Below are 24,643 nucleotides of genomic sequence, written 5' to 3'. Positions count from 1 at the left end.
AGCAATCTTGTTCTGCCGTTTATACACTATTGTCTTACAGTCACTGTCTGGAACTAGTCATCATCCCTCCTGACTACCCCAAGCCAATTATTGAAGTCAAACATGTGAACAGGTGCAAGGAACTTCCTCTTTCTGCCACCACGACCCATGCTGAGGCCAGGGAATACTTTCTACGAGGATTCAAGGACGTGCTGGTCTCCAAAGAGGATCTCAAGACAGCTCAGCCAATGACACGTACTCCTATGAGGATTCTCCTTAAGGATGGTGCAGTGCCCTTCGCTGTCCACACACCACATCAGATCCCCTTCGCTTTCCAAAGCCAGGTCAAGGAAGAACTCGACTCCATAGTTGCCCAAGGGATCACCAAGCTCAACAACCAAGTCTCCCGACCAACACACCCTTCACCAACTCCATTCGCCACCATCCACAGTGTTAATTCAAAGGCAAGATATTTTACCTCAGCAGATGCCTTATGTGGATATTGGCCAGTGGAACTTGTGGAAGAAGATCAACACTTGACAACATTCATCACACCGTACGGCTGATTTAAACACTGTAGATGACGAATGGGTTTCGCAGCTACAGGTGACGCCTTCTGCCTCAGTGGTGACATGGCCCTTCAAGGTATGCTGAATTGCGTTAAGGTGATGGATGACATACTTTTTTCTGATGAAGATTACTTCACCCATCTTCAGCAAATCCAGGAGATGCTTACCAGATGCCGCAAGTTCAAGATTACCCTCAACAGAGCATATCAGCTGATCCAGGTAAGTTCAGTGTAATCCACGACTTTCCCACTCCAACTAACCTGACTGACCTCCGATCGTTCATGTGGTTGGTGAATCAGTTAGCCGAGTTCACCCCAGATATTGCTGCTGCAGCTCAACCTCTACACCCTCTGATGAGTCCTAAGAGAGCATTTATTTGGACTCCAGACCACGATGAGGTGTTTCATCGAGTCAAGGCCGCTTTTGTCAGCCCATCAGTCCTTCCCTCCTTCAACCCAACCCTGCCAGTGGTTCTCCAGACTGATGCCTCCTGCCTCTCCCAAGCCCCAGTCAGTCATCCCACTCCAGAGAATGAAATCACTTGTGCTGATGCCACAATACACCTTCACAATTCCTTACTACCATTCTGGAAATTGAGGGACAACCTTTCAGCTGATGACAACCTTGTTCTATACGGAGCAAGAATTGTGGTTCCTGCTGACCTTCACCATCACACATCTTCATGACAGTCACCAAGGTGTGGAAGCAACAAGCGATGCGCTAGGCAGAGTGTTTTTTGGCTGAGTCTGTCTCGGCTGACTTTTTTTAGCGTTGCTGGAAAATCCTTCCTTGTTGTCACTGACTAAACTCTCCGGATGGCCTTTTGCTGTCCTGTGCAACAGCGATTAGCATAATAGATACACCTCCCATGTACTTTAATTCACATTACAATATTTCATTATGATTATGGAAATGACCCGAGGACATGGTAACATTATATTCTTCCCGCCTCTGGCCATTGCATATCAGTGCATCGTCCTGTCATCTCCAGAGACGGATGTCTCTCCGTCTACATGTATATACTACTCTAATGAACCTACTTGCTTCTGTATGATGTTTCCTTCCTTCCTTCAGGAAAAACAGTCACAGGATGTAGTAAGCCCTATTGTGGCTCAATAAGGAGCCCCAACATATATATATATATATATGTATATATATATATATATATATACATATATATATATATATATATATATATTATATATCTATATATATATATATATATATATATATATATATATATTATATATATATATATATATATATATATATATAGTATCAAGCTCAAGCATGGCCTTCAAAATTTTGGACAACATAACTCATATTAAGACTGATGGTGATTTCCTAAATTAATGATGGGCGTCTTTTGCTTGAGTTTTATGTATATATATATATATATATATATATATATATATATATATATATATATATATATATATATTATATATATATATATATGTGTGTGTGTGTGTGTGTTTATATATATATATATATATATATATATATATATATATATATATATATTATATATATATATATATATATATATATATTATATATTGCTACTTTCAAAATGCATGTTTCCCCTCTTTGAAATGTCATGTAAGATTGTGCAACATTTTTTCAGATTCCTAGATAGCTTAGAATAGGATGTTTTAAAATGTGTGTTCAGATTTCGCATTGCATGTTGTAAAAGAATATATATATACCTTAAAATGAGAGAGATCTCCGTTTGCTTCCCTAATCTGTCAACATGTGTGATAGCGAGCGAGCTGGAGTCTTGCGTTGTCATCAAAACATGACAATCTTAATTGTCACAGCTCAGCCTCCGTCTCGAGCGGGTACGTGTCTTTCTTTTTTTTTTAACAGACTGGACTCGTACGCGTATATCTTAGATCAAAACCAAGTGCAGATTGCATATTTCTTTATGAAGATTGCGTCAGATTTCAAAGCTACTGGAAGCATTCATGACAAGAACGTTTTGTATCATATCTGCTCTGTCGTTTCCGTAAAGGAAGAAAATTTCATTACATTCTATCTTGAGACCTCGAGGCAGTCAGATCTCTCTCTCTCTCGCTCTCTCTCTCTCTCTCACTCTCTCTCTCTCACTCGACATCGAGATTATATTAACGTAACGTAAATTGGTCACTCGGAACTTGTGAGAATTTCATATTTGATATTTCTTAGATTTTATTTAGTGTTATTTAATTTCTTTTGTGGAATCTGAACAAACATTATTTCGTAACGGCGCCTGGTTTTTGTGAAAGTGTAATATACAAGCTGCAGCAAGAGAGAAAGAAGTTGGTATACCAAAAAGGTAAAGTGTTATATTTTTATTAGTTGCAACTAATTACGGTTAGGTAATAACTAATAACTAAAAGTTAATGGGAAAAGTGTTTGGTTAACTAATAACTAGTAACAGGTGTTTACGAAGGTTTGGTAAAAACTGATGTTTTGAGTGAAAACATTTACACTTTTACACATTGCTGATTTTTGTGTTTGTGATTGTTCCATTGTTTGTGCACTGTTTCATTTTCTTATTGAAGTGTGTCTTTTTATTTTATATTTTCATTTGCATTCACAATTTAATTGACTTAGTTATTTTCATTGCTTTATCATTGCACATTTAATTAAATTTAACACTTGTGAATTAATTTGCATTTACTTAGATTTCTTTTCAAGATTTATTATTGTTTAGCACTTGTGAATTAATTTCAGATTTTCAATTACTGCCTAACACTTTTGAATTTTGATTGAATTAATTTTCTTGAATTTTGTGATAAATTAATTTTGATTTAATTTTACTTAATTTGATTCAAGAATTAATTAAACTTTACTTTGTTTTCAAGTAACAGTAATTTTCCCTGATATTGTGAATTTCACTTATGAATTTTGAGTTTAATAATAAATTTTTATATTTAAAATTTTTATAAGTGTTTTCTTTATATTACATCAGTATAAGTATATTTAATTATGATTATATTTATGTTAGGTAGAAACATAGAGTGGTAATTGATTTGTTTTCCTTCAATTTATTTGAAGTGACTTAGAACCAGGGAAGTACTTAGACTTCTGAAATCAGGGAAATACTTAGAGTTTTAAAGTTGTTGATGGTGTGATGCCCTTTGATTAATTTAATTACTTACAAGATTACCTCACACCTGTTTTGATGACTTAGTCCTGATTTTCTGCAATACTGGTAAGTGTTAAGGGATCACTGTTGCCTTTAGAGTATTCAGTCGTTTAAACGTGTTATGAGGGTTCAGGTGTCTGGCTTTTGGTGAGGTAATATTTGATGCATGGTAACCAGATACTTGGCACTTCGTAACAATATAGTATATATATAGATATATTAATAATATATATAGAATATATATATCGGTATATATATATTATATATAATTAATATAGATATCTATATATATATATATATATATATGTTTATATATATATATATGAGAAACTGATCCCGATGATATTGTAAAAATGTGCGAAATCATAAACTGTTTTCTATGAAATTATCACTTGGCATGCATTTTTTTGTTTAAATACTTAATTATTCATTTATTGATTAATTTTTATATCACAGGAATGTACTAATGAGGTCATTGCCAAAGGCTGTTATGCAGTTGGATAGGTATATCTAGCTATTATTAGTAAAGGTTAATAGATCTGCAATTATAATGTATATATGCAATAAAGTACAAACGGGAGATTTACAGATATGCTACAGCATGTACCTAAGAATCACGACGGGCCTACTGTACCCATGGCATATCTGTAGTTTAACCACACCCCCCTCCACCAATAGTGAGCAGACATATTCCGTTCGCCTTCCCAACAGTTCATCTGAGTTTTACCAGGTTATCGTTATTCACCCAGCCACAGGGTATCGTGAAGGTCTGGAACCAGATATTCTACTTCGTACAGTTTGGAATCATATTTGGGACTGGATAGACCCATCTACGTGGAGTTATAATTTTCTTATTTACGTTTATACAGATATATTTATAATTATGTGTAACTGTTTACCTGAAAAACTTATATTTACTGCAGGATCTTGTCATCATTATTTAGCAATGGCCGTAGCTAATGTCTAAGTCATCTTTTGATGCCATCCCTTGATCTCTTGTGTTTTCAGCAGATTTTTAATTTCAAAGTTCTATTGTGTAATAATTATTCTTTTCTGATTTTCTTGTAAGGTGCGCAGCTCTGCCTGTGAGCCCAGTGGTAATGAACAAGTCTTTTTGGCACACTGTGACCTTTAAGAAGATTTGATGAATTACATAACCTATTCTTAAGTATAGAACCTTGAATCGAAGTAAGAGAATGACCCAAGAAATCAATAAAATGATAGGAAATTAAGAATATGGAAACCAATTGCCTTCAACATCAATCATGAGAGGAAGACACCCAAAGAACACTCTGTATAGTATCTAGTTGGTATTGTCTCAAGATAACAGCTAACTGATGCTCTATTAGTATGTACACATCTCACATGGTCAAGTGACAATTTGCTTATGCCCGAACACTTCTAGTAGGCTTGGCAATTCATTTTAATCTTAGTTCATTTTCTATCGAGATTCATTTTACTGTGGTGATTGAAGACGTTTTAAGAAAATCCCGAGACATGACATATTTGAACTGCATAACTAAAATAAGAAATAAATTGTGAAAGGGTTAACAAAAAAATGAATATGAGAAGGACATTCCAAAATTATGTAAATTATTTGGCAGCCGAGGGGCACCAATCTATAAATAAGAGCTCGTACTCTGCTGGCATTTGGCAGGCTCCTTGTTGAACTTTCTTGCTTTGTTCTTAACGGGCAAGCTAATTGTGTGAAATACATTTTGCCTATTGGTGTACCACGTATTTCTAGTAACAAAATGTTGTTTACTTTATAACAGTTAAGATTGTTGTTTACTTTCCCGGCCCTAATAACTAGTACTAGATAACCTTCTGTCAGAGATGGCAGAAATGTAATGCGCACACACACACACACACATACACACACACACACACACACACACACACACATATATATATATATATATATATATATATATATATATATATATATATATATATATATATATTACAATTCTAATTACAAATATCTGAGTTCGACAGTGATTTATAAGGTCAGAATCGATATCAATTTATACCTCACTTGTTGGCCGAGTCGATAATGTCACTGAAGTTCTCATTTCTCCTCTGCCCACTTGGTGCTGGTTTGAACCCACGAGAGGACGAAATTATTAACTAGAAAATTCCCCTCCGGTTAACATATATGAAAATATATTAATTTCGAGGTAGAGCAAATTGGATATTAAAGGACACTTGTAGCTTAATACATGTATATGAATCATGGTGACGTGATAAAAATCCATAATATGGCTACATGCAGCAAACATTCGACTTCGTTAACATAACAGAGGTGGTTGTATATCAATTCTAATGACAAATACCTGAGTTCGACATTTGATTTGTAAGGTCGGAATCGGTATCAACAATTACCTCACTTGTAGGCCTAGTCGATAAGGTCACTGAAGTCTGGATTCCACCTCTGCCCGCTGGGCGCTGGTTTGAACCCACCCACGAGAGAACGAAATTATTATCAACCAAAAAATCCCCCTTCGGTTAATATATATGAAAATATATTAATTCCGAGGTAGAGCAAATTGGATATTAAAGGACATTTGTAGCTTAATGCATACACACACACACACACACACACACACATATATATATATATATATATATATATATATATATATATATATATATATATATATGTGTGTGTGTGTGTGTGTGTGTGTGTGTGTGTGTGTGTGTGTATGCATTAAGCTACAAATGTCCTTTAATATCCAATTTGCTCTACCTCGGAATTAATATATTTTCATATATGTTAACCGAAGGGGGATTTTTTGGTTGATAATAATTTCGTTCTCTCGTGGGTGGGTTCAAACCAGCGCCCTAGGGTATTTAATCTATTGGCTTGTACATCCCACACCGTCTCCATTGAGGGTTTCAAAGGGTATTGGGAGAACATGGACTGTTACATATCATGGTCCATTAAATTCACTGAATAAAGATTGGGACCTTCACATCCATTTATTATCGGTCTGGGCTCTGGGGCGTCCCCCACGAGACCACAATGGCACATACAAATCATCTGAACCCTTCTTGCTGATTGGCTTTCCGAAAATTTTGCCGATCCCTTTGCCCCTTTGAGTGACCTGCCTGGGAAGTTCTCGTATTATAACTCCCGAGTTTCTGAGGTGTAGGTCTCGCATCCCTCCATATCTGAAACGGACAAGCCTGCCAAAAGTGATCTGCACTTTTGCATGTCCCACAATATTTGACTCTGCATATTTTCTTTGTGTGACCTGTTTTATTACAATTGAAGCAACACAACTGCTGTTGCCCTTGATCCATCGATCCTCTCTTATATCCCACTTTTGCACACAAATGGGGAGAAGGAAAATCTGAGTCTCTTTGCATCATATTACTTCAACCTGTCCCATTAAAAAATGTACTATCCACTGTGGGACATTTGGATATATGTTCCTGAATTTGGGAATAAATCAGTTCCTCATCTGATGTAGGTTCAATCTTTTCATCAAAACTATCTACAATGGAGTCCGGGACGTCATTTAGAAGCTGGGAAAAATGTAATAATTTCTGTAAGTTGTCAAGTGAGATGTTATTCCCATTTACCCATGTGGACTTTTTCAATTTCTGTATCCATTCTCCCGCTCAGTCAAAAAGTTTTGAACTATGCTCAATGAGGCTTGTTGTCCCTTTCCTAATCTTGTACAATACTCTTAAATCTCTCACCATATCTCCGTGTTCCTTTATTCCATATACTGCCCTCAGAAACGTTTGTAACTCGGTCCATGACCGACATTTTGTGTATTGAAAACTAAGGCAGTGATAAGCCAAATCCCCTTTATTAAAAATCCAACAAGGTTTTTGCCTCTGTGAATGCCTCTACATTATTATTATTCCCTTGGCATTTAATTAGTCGTTCACTCCCTCAATAAATACCTGCACTGGCTGGGACAGAACGCTGTCCACCATGCCTCGAAAAGGGCTAACCCCTGCTGAAACATTTGTTATCCCTTGCAACAACGTATGATTACCACTACTACTGGTTGGCCATTTTGTCTTTCTCTGAGAAACTCTTAAAATTCAGGATTCATCCCGACCTCAACAACATCGATATATTTATCCCCACACGAGCCACCAACACAAAAGTAATAATGTATCAATCACCAATAAAAGAAAATTGCATGCATCAATTCTCAATAAACAGCTACTCCTCCAGGTTACTGCCTCTCGGATTCAAGGTCAATCAGCTGATCCAATGTGTGTCACTATGCACAACAGAAAACAGGGAAGAGCGAGAGAGAGAAAACGTAACACCGCCCTTCCTTCTGAGAAAATTTGCTGAGCCAAGAGCAGGCCTGTTCTCTCATCACTGATCACATACAAAGAATGAAATACGTTGTTACTCTTTCCAATGCATTGCACTTACTATAAACCCTTAATGTCCGTTGAATGCCGAAGGGACACCTAAATGAAATACACTTGTGAGCAAATTGTTAACACCAACAGAAAAGAAAAGGCCCAGTAATAACCAAAATCAAATTCAACTCTTACGTCCTAATAGGTTACGGCACATGAACATGAAGTTTTCTACTCTCACCTTAGTGCGTAATATTTAGTTGCACTTGCAACTATGCATAATTAATTCTCGTTATCACTCCCACCTTAAGACACATCATATCCTTATGCACTAGCTAACAGTACTGCCAAGCCCAGCTGACTACAACCTAAACCCCGTTTTGTCTGCAATAGAGAGTCAGTTGTCAAATATACATAATTATAAGCACTTTTCCTTAACATCCACCTAATCTATATAACCCTAGTTTTTCCAGAAACGTAATCTTATAGTCTTGAAAGGCTTTTATCGCTGCCACCACTCTTACGAGGGTCAAAACGACTCCTGTCTAAATAATAGGAGCGAAATCCTAACTGGAATGCGAATGTACCTTCGATGGTGATGGTCCCTTTGAATGTCACCTCTGTAGCTAGCTGAAAATCAATCATTAAGTCTTAGTTGAATTCAAATCCCTGATCTACAAAACTAACCTTTATTTTCCCAAATAGCTAACATAAAGATATAATAAAATGAATTAAAGAAAATCCCAAAGAAACTCATCAAATCACTATTACTCTTCCCACAGAACATCATGTATATAATTATCCCATTTACCCTCAGATGTTGGACTACTACTTGAGTCTTTATCAATGCATGTCACATCAAAGTCAAGAGAATTCATTTCTAAATAGCGACAACAGAATCCATCTGAAATAAAGAGACCATAATTATCAGACAATAAAATGTTGAAGTTTGTCAATAATATTGAGTGTCGCACCACACTTCCTTTCTCTAGAAACAGAACATTTCAAAAGTCTTTTCCACTTTACCTTCTGACGGATCTCAAAGGGCCTTCCTCTATGGCGAGTTTCCACACTTAGTGAATATCAGATAATGTCCCCCTTAATCACTTCACTAGGGGTTTTTATTCCATCTATTTCGTCGTACAAACATACGTATGTACACTGACCAACAGATGTACGGATACACGCACGCTATTGAACACACGAATGCACGCACGCTAGTCTATTCAGTGCATTTCCATTTCCTATGTACACATTTTATCTTCGACCATATCAACGACCTGAAGTGACCTGAAGTAACCTTTTGCACACCCGCCATCTCGCCACCGCAATCGGCGTGTTTTCTACTTGTGTCTTGTATCGGCATCTTGAGGAATTCACTGTTTTGCACCTGTCTCTAAACACCAAGTGCTAAGGTCATCAACCACATTTATTTTAATATATCCACTTATACATCTCTCCAGTGCCATAACATATGTATACATACAGACATATATATATATATATATATATATATATATATATATATATATATTATATATATATATATAATATTATGTCAAATTTATTTCCAATCCGCTGACGAACGACAGATAGATAGTATCAAAAGTCACAAATATATATATTACAGAGACAGTACTGACAAATATATGCACCCATTTGAGACTGCAGATCCACCCCCAGGTGGGTGTTGAGGTAGGAGTGGCCTTCAAAACTCATTTGGCTAATATTTATATTATAATCTCAAGGGACAATACCAATAAATGTACCCACCATAGGAGACTACAAATCCAAACCTGACAGGTATCAGGGAGGCGGGGTTGGAAATCTCATTAGTTCTGCTGCCCCCTTACTGTGTTTACAAATATGATAATCCTATTTCAATACATATGTATTACTTACCTTAAAATTTAAACAATTTACACATATCTTTTGGTATTAAAGTATCAAGTTTATATATCCCTTGACTGATAGTCATATCATGGCTGTAACTTTATTTTATAAACCTAGATTTAATGATATCCTTTTCCAGTGCGTTATTAGCAAAGCAATCCTTGTTGCCCCATCCTTGTTGTTAGCATGTTTGTTCTCACTAACATGCATAAAAAATACCTCTGTTCCCCTGTGCATATCTTGCATCTTTTTTATGCTGTTCTATTATTTTTCCAGTGCTATACCCGTTTGACCAACATAAAACTTGTCACAAGACTTACTTGGAATTTTATATGCATATCCTTTAGTGCTGTCAGGAAAGTTCTTGATAAGTTCATGTTTCATTTTTTTTTATTGTTCTTAAATGCAACATTGATAACAAAATTCTTAGGACAATGGGGATATATTTCATATTATTATTATAAGACAGCAAAAGCAAATTTTTGGTAATGTAAGGTTCTTTTTGGCCTTGATACATAGTCTTTTTTGCCGCCTCTAATACATTATTCAATACAGTATACACTGTCAGGATATTTCAGTTTCTTGCCTGTATTCCTAATCTTATCTATTCCTTATCTATATATTCAGGACTATATATACGTAATGCTCTTAAAATTATAGATGTAAACACTAATGGATATGTGTCAAGAATGGAAATTAATACATTGAGAACATGTTTTACAGAAATAAATTTCTGACTCACATCGGGACTGAACCCCAGTCTTTCAAGTTAGAGTCCAGGGTGTTAGCAATTCATTCACACAGGCCATAATGGAGGTTGGAACCTACATACTCCATATCTGAGGATTTTCCCGAGCAGGCGGCGCCTACCGCCTAACATATTACTAAATTCAACTTAGCCGTTCACCATGAGATATGCTGAAAATGAACTCATGGAAATGTGTTTCACAGAAATCAATTCTTGACTTACATTGGGACCAAACCTCGATCTTTCAAATGAAAGTCAAGAGTCGGAAAACTGGGCGATTTTTACTGGTATGTTTGCTAGGTGCCAGCCCGGGGAACAAGTTCAGGTATGGAATAATTAGGTTTCATCTTCTTTCATGACCAGTGTAGATGAATTGGTAATGCCCTGGACTCTCACTTGAAAGGCCGGGGTTCTGTTCCGATGTGAGTCAAAAATTTATTTTTGTAAAACACTTTCCCAGGTGTTTATTTCCATCATATCTCACAGTGAAAGGGTAAGTTGAATGAAATGGTAGCAATTTCCTTGATGGTGCCTGCCCGGAAAAAACATCTCTTATCACTTGTAGGGATGAGTTGCCAACTCCCTGGACTCTCATTCAAAGACCAGAATTCAGTCTCAATGTAAGTCAGAATCTTTTTTCTGTGAAACACATTCCCATATGTTCATTTCCATCATATCTCAGGGTGAAGGGCTAAATTGAATGAAATGAAAACAATTCATTTGCTGCTGGTCGGGAAGTTATGTTAAACATGTACGCATGTGTTGATTTGAATATACACATACATATATATATATGTATATGTGTGTGTGTGTGTATACATACACACACACACACGCACACAAACACACACACACACACACACACACACACACACACATATATATATATATATATATATATATATATATATATATATATATATATATATATATATATATATATATATATATATAATCCTCCAATTATCCGACCTAATAGTGTTCAAGTTCCTGCCATATAATGGGTAAATCCAGATGAGTGCAAATAAAAAAAAAATCTAACTGCATTCTAGGGCAAATTCTTACCCTTCCTCACATAGCCTTGTTAGTACCACATAACAGTAAACTCTCAGTATACTTCAAAATAACAACTGTCACACTTTAAATTGAAAACTATACTAAAGGTAATTATCTACCCTTTCCCCATATTTGTAAAAAAATGTACTGAATATAAACACTGAAAATAACCTCTTCATTTTTCTCTCAGGCACCATTGCTGAAGTCCTGGAATTAGTATCTACTTGCATAAGTCAAATATTACACCTTTCCAACATTACAAATGTAAACAACATTGGTCTTCAGCTCTGAGTCTGTAAGGTGTCAGCAAAATAAACTAACTTAGCCAAGTTGGAAACCTTACAAACCAAGAAAGCAAAGGGAATAGAACTAAAAGTTCAATCTACTACTTCTTGGAAAGAGTGGTATGGTGACTGTTCTACTATGCCTGACCTGACTGTCTGACAGTAGAGGTTAAACTGACATCATCAACTTTACAGGTAGAATGAATGAATGCAGCAAGTCTCCTCCATCATTGCTCACTGATGATGGATTAATGAGAATAGCTGGAACAAATTCCATGTTAGTCAAAGTCCTGGAGGATGAAACTAAGGTGAACACAGTTTCTTACCTTCTACGGCATCAGCACTAAACAGCTGTGTCTACAGATGTGATCATGCAATGTTTGAAGTATGCTATTAGTCTTTCCATAAAATTGAGACATTTGGAGCAATTTCAAAGCGATAGCTTCACAACATGCTGCAAGACATTCCTGAATGGGCGACCAGTATCCACTTCTACTGTGACCAATACATCCTAAACAGTCTCAAAGCTCCGGTACAGAGGGCATTAGAAGTCTATTAATAAACAATGGTGATCCACAGGAGTTTTTCCTATTGTGTGCCAAAAAAGCAGCACTTTGAATGTTTTGTTGATGGTATGGAGGCAGAATAAAGACCCGAAGTTTTAAATAGGTTCAACATATCGATATCTAGGAGGTGGTTTCACAGATTAACAAAGTGTTAATATCCAATGTTACATTGAATGATGTTGCAAAGCACCACTCTAAGCTTGAAGCAGGTTCCAGAGTTATTCTATACTCAGTAGAGCTTTGAAAAAGAGGAAATCGAATGAAAGTCATAGATGTAAATGATACAAAAGTTTTTTCTTGTGTGTATTATGCTTTTACACTTCTCACAGAACTTCTTGAAATGTGAGTGCAAATCACACAATCCAGCTATCTGCCTGTCCATCTGCAATGAGCCCAGTGTATTGAAGTAGAAGCACTCTTGTAATCAACAGCCCAAGTTGGTACACTATCACCAGCTTCACTTGCTTCACAGGTGTAAAAACATGGCTGAGATACAACAAAGAGACGGAAATGCCAGGATTTGAGGAATGTGGTGATACAGATGAGATTTCTTTCAACATTTTAGCAACAAATGTCACCTGGCAAATCAGAAGTTTACTGGTGGATTCTCACACCAAGAAGGATGATGGTTTATTGTGGTCTAAGCTGAGTTAACAAGTTCCTGAACAAGCTTGCACAGCTGAATCTTCTGTTCCCATCTGAAGATGGATGCCTTTACGCTACATGTCAAACAGGCAGCACTAACCAGTGCTGGCCAAAATAACATATATATTGCCCAGCCACATTTTGGAACATTTATGTATTATGGGTGGTCTTTAGTTGATGACAAACTTGCACCAGTGCCTTCCGTGCAACTTTCATGTCCAAATCAGATGTTCAAGAATATTTCATGAGGCTGCCTCAAAGGCTACAGCAAAATCTGTTTATGCAGCTGGAAAGACATCAATTGTTACACTGTTACCGTTGCCAGGGATCAGGAAACAGGTTCATCTATACGAAACTTACTGCTACCCAGGAACTGATAATAACAGTTAATGCACATGTTCCTCTTTTACAAAAGAAAGTATTTTTTTAACCAATTAAATTTAACATTTTGTTGATTGAGTTACAGAGGTTTTACTGGGTAGCCTACAGTATAGTACTGTTTTAATTGTGCAGCTCTTATAAAAAAGAATATCAGGTATTTGGTGTAGTTCCTACATCAGTAACTATGACACTATTATTAGATTTAAAAGTAATGTTCATTAATGTCCTGATCACATTAAATAGCAAAATATTATATTAATTAGTAGTTATCTAGATATTTTCGTAAACATTAAACTGCCTTTAATTTTAAAAAGCTCCTAATATCATAAAAAAAATTATTATTTAATCCAATTTAGTGTTAGGGTACGGGTAGTAATTCTCCATACTGAAGCAAGACTGCATAAACTACAAAGAGCTCAAATGGCGATTTCGACCGTTAGGCTTATGACACTTAGTAGCTCCCCAAAATTTTTCAGGAGCCTGTTCATTTACATACACTCATAGTGCTTTTTTTGCTGGCCTTAGCTTTGCAGTAGGCCCTATCCACTTCTCGAAAAACAAACGTGTATGGCACCCTAAGTAAAATATTGTCAATACTGAATGCCCGCGTTCCTGTTACAAGTATTATTTTGAATAGCACCATTTTGAAAAGTTTTCAGCCACAAAAGAAAAAAAATGAGAATCGCAGGCTTTACATTTTGCTAAATATCTAGATCACCATCCTTTCACGAAAAAAATGCTTAGAACTGAAATACTGTAATGGAGATATATAATAAATGACCAGAATTTAGTTTCATCAACTCCCTAAATGACATTGAGACAAAGCATATGGGAGTGAAAAAGAAAAAGAACATGAAGAGCGAAGACGAAGAAAGGGACAGGGAGCGTCGCAGATCTTCATGTTTTGTTGTTTATTACAGCCTGTTAAGACTTTTCTGAAGTAGATAACAAGTGGGGTAAAAAGCACAAAAGAATTCCCATTTGGTAAGTAAGTTCTTCAACTTCTTGCAGCTTTGATACAGCGAGGCAGCCTTGCTTTTGATAGAAAGATAACGAAAAAGAAACGGCCGTGGTGAATTTGTTTGTTTTATTTTGGCAACTAGATAGCCCATACTGAATCAATTTATGAGTGTTTGTCGTTGTTATTCAAAATCATAGCATTGGGTAATTGATTGCGTTTGATAAGAATCTGTATATATTTAGGTAGTAAATCGAACCAAATTACCCACCAAGAATAATGAACTGTATTTTTCCCCAAGCATCGTTTTGAATGACTGTACCCTTCACATCTCGGAAAATCTCACGATATCTTTAGACATTTTCTCCATTGTTTCATATCCATCTGCAACACATATTTGAATGATATTGCAATCAAGATATTTGGTAGAGGTAGTTTTGAAAGTTATTTTTTTATTGAAATGCCTTCACCATCGTACTAGAACCAAACACAAAAGAAGTTAATGAAGATTTTAATATCATGAAATGGGAAGGTAATACAAATCGGGTTTAAATATTGTATGTAGAGAAGGGTGATAAGTGCTGACTGATGGTAAATCTCCAAGACAATTTATATAGATTTCATAGAGCTGTTATGTCAGAGGAAATGTTTGGTCATCTTATAGTAGTCTATTTAAAGTGGGCTTTGTGTGGCTACGTTTCATAAATGATCTCTAAAGTTGCTGACACTAATGAAATACCGATGAAGTTAATACACTTATTTAGGAGTGTGAAAATTCATGAGCTTCCAAATGAATTATTTTTATGAATATTCAAAGTTTTGAGATTTTTTATTTTATATTGAATAATTGAATATATGAATAAATTTTCCTTGAGTTTTAAAAATTGGTTGGATGTATGTAAAAAGCAATGTTGACCTGATAAATAAACTAAATAATGTACACTAATAATGAACCCAGGTTGGTGAGATTTGACGTGACTTCGTTGCTCGCAAAGGTATCTATTGATGATTTTCTGAAGTTATAGCACTTATGTTAGAGAACAGACGGCTGGATATACCATTTCCCAAGAATACGCTAATAAGATCAATTACTATTTGTATAAAAGAATGTAAATTTGAATTTAGAGGAAAATTTTACTCTCAAAATTTTGCTTTGGTCCTTTATCTCCCGTATAACAAGATTTGTATATGGAATTTTTCATTTCTTCCCAGTGATGCCTGATATATTGAATCACTTATCAAATGGGATAATATATATATATATATATATATATATATATATATATATATATATATATATATGTGTGTGTGTGTGTGTATAGTGTGTGTGTATATATATATACACACATACACACACACGCACACACACACACACACACACACATATATATATATATATATATATATATATATATATATTATATATATATATATATATATATATATATATATAGCGAATACCACAGGAAAACGATAGGCAGAAATCCAAGCGCTTTCGTCTTTACTAAGACGTTGTCAAGGAACGAATGAAATACAGTTGGAAAGAAAGATATCGAGTAAACAAGATCAAGACTACCAGATGGTTAATTGTCAAAAGGGTAAAAATCAAAGAGATAATCCAGGATTATCGGCTATGGGTAATCCCCTGTCCTTAGAAATATTTACATGGAATTTTTTTAGACAAAACTCTTAGCAAGAACTTTGCCCCAAAAAGTAATATGGTTTAGGTATGTGGATGATATTTTCTGTATTTGGCCAGTTCACGAAAATCTCCAGGAGTTCCTTATTAACCTCAATAATTTAGTCCCTTCTATAAAATTAACTGTAGAGGAAGAAAGAAATTGTAATTTGAATTTTCTTGATGTAACTGTCCATAGAAGTGATAGAAATTTCACCTTTTCAGTCTTTCAAAAATCAACTAACATTGCCTGTTTTGTTCATTACTACTCCAATCGCCATCAAAATGTTAATTTCTCTGTTTTTTTCTGGGATGTTTATTGATGCTGACATTAAAACTATTTATGATATTGCCTATGTTAAATTCTCTGTTTTTTCTGGGATGTTTATTGATGCTGAGATTAAAACTATTTATGATATTGCCAAGGACTTTCATAGATGTGGCATGGAAAATAACTAGAAAAACATTTTATTTAACTAATGACAAACTTGAATTTAGTAAGCATAACAGTCTAAAATTACCCTATGATAAAAGGTTTTTAGAAATTCTTAGAATTTTAAAGCTTTTAACATAAATGTTATTTTCAGCAATATGAATGTCAAGAGTTTAGTAATAAAAAATTCTCCTAAAAAGGGTTTTCAACTAATTTCTAATTGGCCATTTGCATGAGGAAAGTTGGCCTTGACAAACGCGCTGCTATTACCATTACTTAATCGTTGTAAAGAATGCTTTCTGAGTTATCTTATAACTCATATCAGATTTCAACGCAATTAACAAACTTTGTTAAGTTCTTCATTTACAGTTTTCACTCGATTTGCATTATATTCTACTATATGGAATACGGACTGAGAATCAAGTTACGGAGAGACGAAGAATATAAAAGGACACATAATTAGTTCATGAACGATTTCAGTCGATGCTCAGAAGTTGATGGCGACGAAGACACTACAGACAGGATCTTGCAAAAAGTTGAAGCATGCATGTCCTTCATTTTACTTTTATTCTTAGTGCTGATATTTTACTTTTGATCTTTTTGCAATTTTTTTTATTTATGTTTTTTTCTAGTTTCAATCAATTTTTTTATGTATCTATATAAAAATTGACTCTCTTTTACCATCACATAATGATACTTTATAAGGTTCCAGGCAAACTGATTATAGGCTGTCCACGAGTAAACACATATAGATATATTTAGTATATTGTTTCATGAGAGATCTGATAAGGCTCCTTAGCTATTAAATAAATTCTTGACTTAAACGAACTACTAGAAAAACAGACAATGAGACTACGAATGGAATCGCTCTCTTGTTAACGTTAATTGAATCTATGTCAGCTGTTTCATATGTATTTAGGAAGATTATAACGGCATGATATTAAGAGAGTAATTGCAATGAATTTCGATAATATATTTACGTTTGTTTATACTTTTCAGAAAAGTGAATGAAGGTATGTAATTTGAATGTGAAATCGTTATGAAAGTTATTTGAAAAGGATGGGCAGCTAAACGTGGTGGCTGGGGGCAATAAAAATTCGATATAAAGGAAGTGAAGTAGAATGTGCGTGTGTTTGTGTGGGTGAGGGCCGTATTAATGCACAAAGCATTTGTGTAAGTGATAAAGTATATATATATTATATATATATATATATATACTGCATATATATATATATATATATATATATATATATATATACATATATATATATATTATATATATATATATATATATATATATATATATATATATATATATATATGCATAAAGTGGGCTAGAATTAGAATATCTGTCTGCCGATCCGAATGAGATGTTTGTTTATCACCTCTGGCATACCAAGCCTGTTGCACAGTTTCTCTTTGTAGAAGAGCTTCACCTATGTTTTTAAAATACCTCTCCATAAAGGGATTTCACGAGCAGCCTCTTCATCAAAGAGGGAAGGTGATAGCTTAGAAATACGCCCCTAAATATTTTCCTTAACACTATACTCTATAATTCATATCATTAGTTATGCTACTCTCAAAATAGTTTATTTTTGCCTTTTCTTAACTAACTCACCCCATTTACTTCCCCACACATGCCTATGCAATTCTTCCATATTCAATTTATATTTAGTCTCAGGCCGGGTCTATTCAAAGTAAGAGAAATAGTCAGTCTGGCTAGGAGTAATGGACTTTCTCAAAGAGGCATCTGGAAGCATCGATTAGATTATATTCGGAATCATCTCTCGATTCTCAGAAACATTGAGGTACGAGTCCTTACTGCACTGCTCTCCTGATAGCTACTGCCGAACTCATCAAGTGCACGCTCCCTCTGGGCCTATGCAAACAACTTCAATGGAGGGCATATGGGAAACAAAATCCTTGGCTGCTGACGTACGTGAGGTCCTGTAGGCTTATAAAAGATCTAAGCGTTTGATTGGCTGGTTCCTATAGGTAGCACATCCCATCATAGGTGACACTTGTGCGTCAAAGACATTATGTCCAGATAGCATCCATCGGCACCTGACCATAGAAAAAAGATGACATTTTCCTAAAGGTACGAGCTGTTTTGATGTAGCCTACTCAAAAATGGCCTGACTAAAATCAACGCAATAGGGGTTCACTTCTTGTCACCTCTTGTCCTGAAGATTTATCTACATTCTTGGAGGTTATTAGGACAGGATAGAAAATTGAAACCAGAGGAGCAGTCAGAGCTGAATAAAGTCTTCTCATGTTCCCAAGAATTAAAAGATGACACGGTTTTCCTTCTCTCTACAGCCAGGGCTCTGAACAAAGTGGGTGATCTGTTACTTTGATGAGTTTGTGATTTGTTAAAGAAAATAAACTTTTGAAATGAATATTAATAAACACCAAGAATATTAGTAAGAACATTTTGACAAGCATTACGGCCGTAGGGAGCCTCCCTTTTCACTTGCCAGTATACCAAATAGACAAAAAAAAAAAATATGCAATTCATATTTTCCTAAAAGATTTAATTTAGAGAGACATCTTCCTAGCGACCTTATTTCATTATGGCAAATCGTTTAATGAAATGAGGTCGAATGAGCTTTATAGGGACAAATATATCACACTTCATAGATTCTTAGAAAATCTCTGTAGATTACTAAAGAGTTAGGGAAATGCTTCCATAACTTTCCCTACGTGAATTGTTCTATGAAAATGACTGTCTCATGAAAATTAGAATTAAGAGTGGAACTGCACATAATAAGACAGATAAAGATTGCTTTCAATAAATTATTCGTGCTTTTATACTCAGGCATTCATTTTTTAGATTTGTGAACAAAAATTCGTCAGTGAATTATTGTTCCTATATAATCTACTGATATAATTGGAAATTTGAGTAAGAAAATAGATATGTTGATGTAGAAAAATAAAGAATAAACGATCCAGACTAAGGTTTGATTCCTTGAAATCTAATTCGGTTTAGAACTGATCTCTGGAACGAGTAATCTAGAACACCATTCAAACATTCAAAACTATATCAATTTTTCGAGTGAGACATGGCGCGGAAAATACGCCGTTAGTCCTCACCATCGATATAAGTCCAAGAGATGAGGGCCATTTATTTAAAAAAAGTACCGGATGTTTTGATACTTGAACTGGAAAGAGTGTACTTTGGGGCATTGGAAATGGGTAATATTAAGTTTTACCAGTGGTGGGTGATGTCAGTATTAGTCATTTTCCACTCTTCGGCGCCATCTGCAGTCATGTAAAAAATGTAGGGTGGAGTAAACATCAAAGGTCATATCCAACAAAATATTTAATGAAATTTAATGAGGTTTGCATCAAAACTATTGTCAGTGATTTGTTTATCAATGACATACTTGAAGCTGAAATTGGAAAATGCTTGTGTTCAGTGTAGTCAAAAGGTCACATGACCTCAAATAATAATAATAAAAAAAGACATATCGCTAATCACTGGTCTTCCATGGACCAGAATCGATTTTGAAACAAAAAACGCATTGTGCCTTAAGCCTTGGTTATATGGGCAGTTTTTTTTAATAATATTGGAATTAAATATTACAAAGAAATGATCATGACAAATTGTCAGCCAATTTTGGCAAACTAACAAATTCAAATATGTCTCCAACATAAACATTGATCATATAAAAAATTATTGAGCAATGATTCATTTAAGAGATATAACATGTTTCAAATAAAAATTTATCAAATGATGCAGCATACAATTGCAGATCATCATTGTCAGTTTCACTATTGTCATTTAGACTAACGCTCTTTGGCGTCTGGGGACCCTCAAACGAAACTACTTGAAGTTTGTTATCTTTAAATGTCCAGCCATACCCGTCAGACCAAAGGACAATGGCTTAGAAAGTATGACATTCTTCCAGAACATTGCTATATAGTTTGTGCAATTTAGTTTTTGCGTGAGTACTGCTTTACAAGGAGGCAGACAACAAGGATCTCAAGATTTAATTTTCTCCAGAGGTTGGTCATTCTTTGATGCATTAAGTTTCCTGAAAATGTGATATCGTGCAACGTTGACATCATTCAGATTATGTACTCCTTACATGGCGCAAACAAACCTCAATTATTGCAACTACAAATCGCATGTCTTTTATTGATAAATCAAAGGGCCTTGTTTTTCCTTTCCTGAAGAATGATGCAGTATAATCACAGCCTGTAAAGGCATGGAAACTTGGTAGTGCAGCACATACACTTGGTGTCAAATCAGATGTTAGAGCAGAGATATCTATGAACCACAGTGTATTATCTGAGCTCTTTCCTGCATCCATCCACACAAGAGCACTGGTTTGTGATGCATAATAGAGGAGTAAAATAAATATATCAGTATCATCACTCCTAACAGCTACAGAATCAAGTTGAGTGACATTGTTTTTATGGCATATTTTTGTCTGCCTCTTTGTGACTGCTCATTAGTTCTTCAATTTGGTGGCAGTGTCTTTTCCTTGCTTAGGTGTATAACAAAAGCAAATCTGAGCCATTCCAAAGTAGACTTCATGTCCTTCCAGTATAGAAGCACAGTCTGAAGACATCCATTCTTTTGCTAGGAAGTTCAATAGCTCAGTTTTGAATGTACTTGATTGCAATGTGCTGCAGAAGTCAACTGGTCTTGGCTGAGATGGTCCTGTAATTCTGTGTATTGTATGGGGATCTCCACGTTTTTCATGTTCTTGTCCCTTAATGGATTGCCCTTCTCCATAAATGCTACATATAAGATGTACTTGTGAAGCAAAGGAACAATCATCTTGAGAGAATGGTCTTATCTAATCCACCATATGTAACTGGGGGACTGGAAAGAGTATGCACAGGGACCATAGTATCAATCATATACACATCTATATTCAAAGGTTCAAAGTTGCTAATGATCCTATTTTCAATTTTTTTTTGGCAAAAGAGGACTCCAATGTCTTATTCATTGCTCCACTGAGATGACTGAGTGAGAAAGGCACTGGAGTCAAAGGGTATGAAAGGACTTTTGCCGAATCCATGTTCTGTGAAGCAGCTAAATACAAAAGTCGTCCAAACAAATCTTTGGTGCATCTCATTTCCTTAATCCTTTGATCCCTCCCAGACAATTTAATTTTGACAGTATCATTGGCAAAGTTTGTAATCTTACGGCATTTGATTGGCTTTTCAAACTTTTCAGGATTATCTTTGCACTCATTCACGAATTCATGATACCACTGGACACCTTTTTCAGCAATCTGGAGTAAATAAATTTTTACCTCCTGTGATGCTGCCCTTCCTGTGGTTAAGCAATAAAGCTGGTTATTAGCTAAAGAAAAGGGATTTAGCATATCTTGTATCTGTTTCATTATGTTAACTAAGTCTGAGTTGTCCTTTGATATTCTAGATGGTTTCAACTCTTGTGATGTTTCCTCAGATATGGTGAGGCCTGCTTTATCTTATAAGACACTACCTATACTTCCACGAATTAACCTGGTTATGGTCCACCTCTTCCTAGCACTGGCATTATTTGTGAAGGCTGCTATACTTCCCTACTAGATGCTGCACCCTTTTTCATTGTTTGTTCTGGTGTAAGATCAACAGGACTTCGTGAAAATTAATTCGATTTACAGTGGATAGAGAGTGCCCCTCCTTCAAACATACTGCGTATTCCTTCACGTGTGTGCTCCATATTTATCAGGTTTAGATGGTACCGTGTCATCCACCTAGCATAATTTGGATATTAGGTGGCAAAGAAAATAGGACGCATTTGGCCAAGTGCATAAATGTAAAGGTCAGTATTTATTTGTCCTACATGCCCAATCCATGTGTAGATAGAGATGGACAAGGTCAACATGAATAATCCAGAACTTCGCTGTTGCTCCATGATATCCTTGACATGTACATTCACAAAATTTCTCATATCTTACCAAGAGTGTGTTTAGTGCATCAGAATTCAGAAATCTGTCAATGGATTCTGGGGTTGGATTGCAAGCAAAATGCTTCAGCAAAGATGAGCACTCCTCTATCCTAGCTCCATGTTATTCAACAAAATACTTAAAATGATGGATCAGTATTGCTACAGAAAATAGGGGATGTAAACGTTTGCATCTGTTGAAGTGCTTTACTTCAAGGAACCCCTGTACTGAACCAGAAGCTAGCACATCAGTCCAACACAGTAATTCTGCAGCTCCTGAAGACTCTAAAATGTAACCCAGTGAACCAAAATATGCCATAAAAATGTGGAAAGTGCCAATGCATATAAAAATGTTATCAAACTTTGGAGATTCTTGTGCTCGTATCTGTAATGCAGGCTTTGCAAAAGCCAAATCACAGTGGACAATCACATATTTATCTCCACACACGTGAGCTACTTTCTGAGATCATATAAGAGTTTCTCTTACAACATCCAGTTTTGTGGGAGGGAGTTCAATGTTCTCCATGTACCCAATTACCTGTTGTGGTAAATCATCATTACACACTAACGAATTCCATTCACGCCCCATTAGCGTAACCATTGTTTCATGACAAGATATTATCCAGATTAGATTGAACTGCTTGGCTATTTCGAGTATACTTGTAATTGTCATATTTGAACTTTAACATGGATGGTCGCCGATTGTATGGTACAATTATTTGTTCTGGAGCTTCATATTTCCTTCTCTTGGTTGGCTTTTCAGAAGACAATTCTTTTTCATGACACACGTATTCTTCTAAAATAACTGGATTCAGAATCTTGTTCTGGTAACAAGTACCAACCGTATTATGGAGTGTGTCTTTTCCTAATAGTGGTATCAGTCAGCTTGAGGTGATGCCATGCCTAGTACATCATTGTGAAATGATTCTAACCTATTCTAAAAAAAATGCCTATATAATCCTATTTAGAATTAAAGCTGTCGAGTTTTGATTCTCTCCAAATGGATGGCGATCAGGGGCATTATAAAAAATATGCTTCATTTTGCAATAAATTTTGAAGGTTGTTTGACCTTTTGACCTCTCATGACCTTAGGGATATCCCGATTTTGTTTAAAAGTATACTAACCCAAGGAGAATGAATAAAAAGTATTTTGCTGCATACTGTTCTGTATCAAATGGCTCAACCCTGTATTGTTAGCAGCTCTGGGTAAGATTCCAGATGGGGGAAAATTGGTCATATTGTCCACACGCACCACTATCCGAACTTAATATTGCCCATTTCCAATGCCCCAAGGTACATTCTTTCCTAAATAAGCATCAAAGCATCTGGTACTTTTTTTAAAATAAATGACCCTCATCTCTTGGACTAATATCATTAACATGTACATTTGGACATTACAATTTGAAAACACATAAGAGGTCACGTACAGCAGTACAAATGTTGTCAATGGTGCGGCCCTATGATCTAGAGCTAAAGTTGTATAACATTTGAAAATCAAAGAGTAGCACCAAGGCATATCGTATGAAGATGATCTCAATTTAATGGTGTTCTTGATTAAGATGCTTAACTTTGCAATTGACCTCAGTCCCATTACTTTGTTTCTTTCGGGTGAGGACTTATTCCAATCATGTTCAGACAGTACTTCCTCCTTTCTCCTTTATTTTTACTTACCAGTTCCTTTTGCTCATTAATATATAAGCTTTATCTGATGAAACTCTTCCCCTAAGCCTTTTGTTGTTAATATATTTTTATAATGTCATAATGCAATAACGACAGATATAAAAAAACGAGAGAGAGAGAGAGAGAGAGAGAGAGAGAGAGAGAGAGAGAGAGAGAGAGAGAGAGGTGTGGTTTAACAGCCATTGATACTCGAGCCTACCCAACCACCTCAACATGCATAAAGGCTAAACTAACCCCAGCATTAGCGATGAAAACCCTTAAGTCACATACATCTTCCTCGAACCTATTTTTCCAGTTATATATTACACTACATTATGCATTATAGGATTAAGTGTAATTGTCTGCAAGCTTAGTATGCATGTAACTGGTAACGTTTCTTATTTTTCAACCTTTG

Source organism: Macrobrachium nipponense, chromosome 28 (assembly GCF_015104395.2).
Source record: "Macrobrachium nipponense isolate FS-2020 chromosome 28, ASM1510439v2, whole genome shotgun sequence".
Lineage (NCBI taxonomy): Eukaryota > Metazoa > Arthropoda > Malacostraca > Decapoda > Palaemonidae > Macrobrachium > Macrobrachium nipponense.
Note: the sequence above shows the minus strand (reverse complement) of the source record.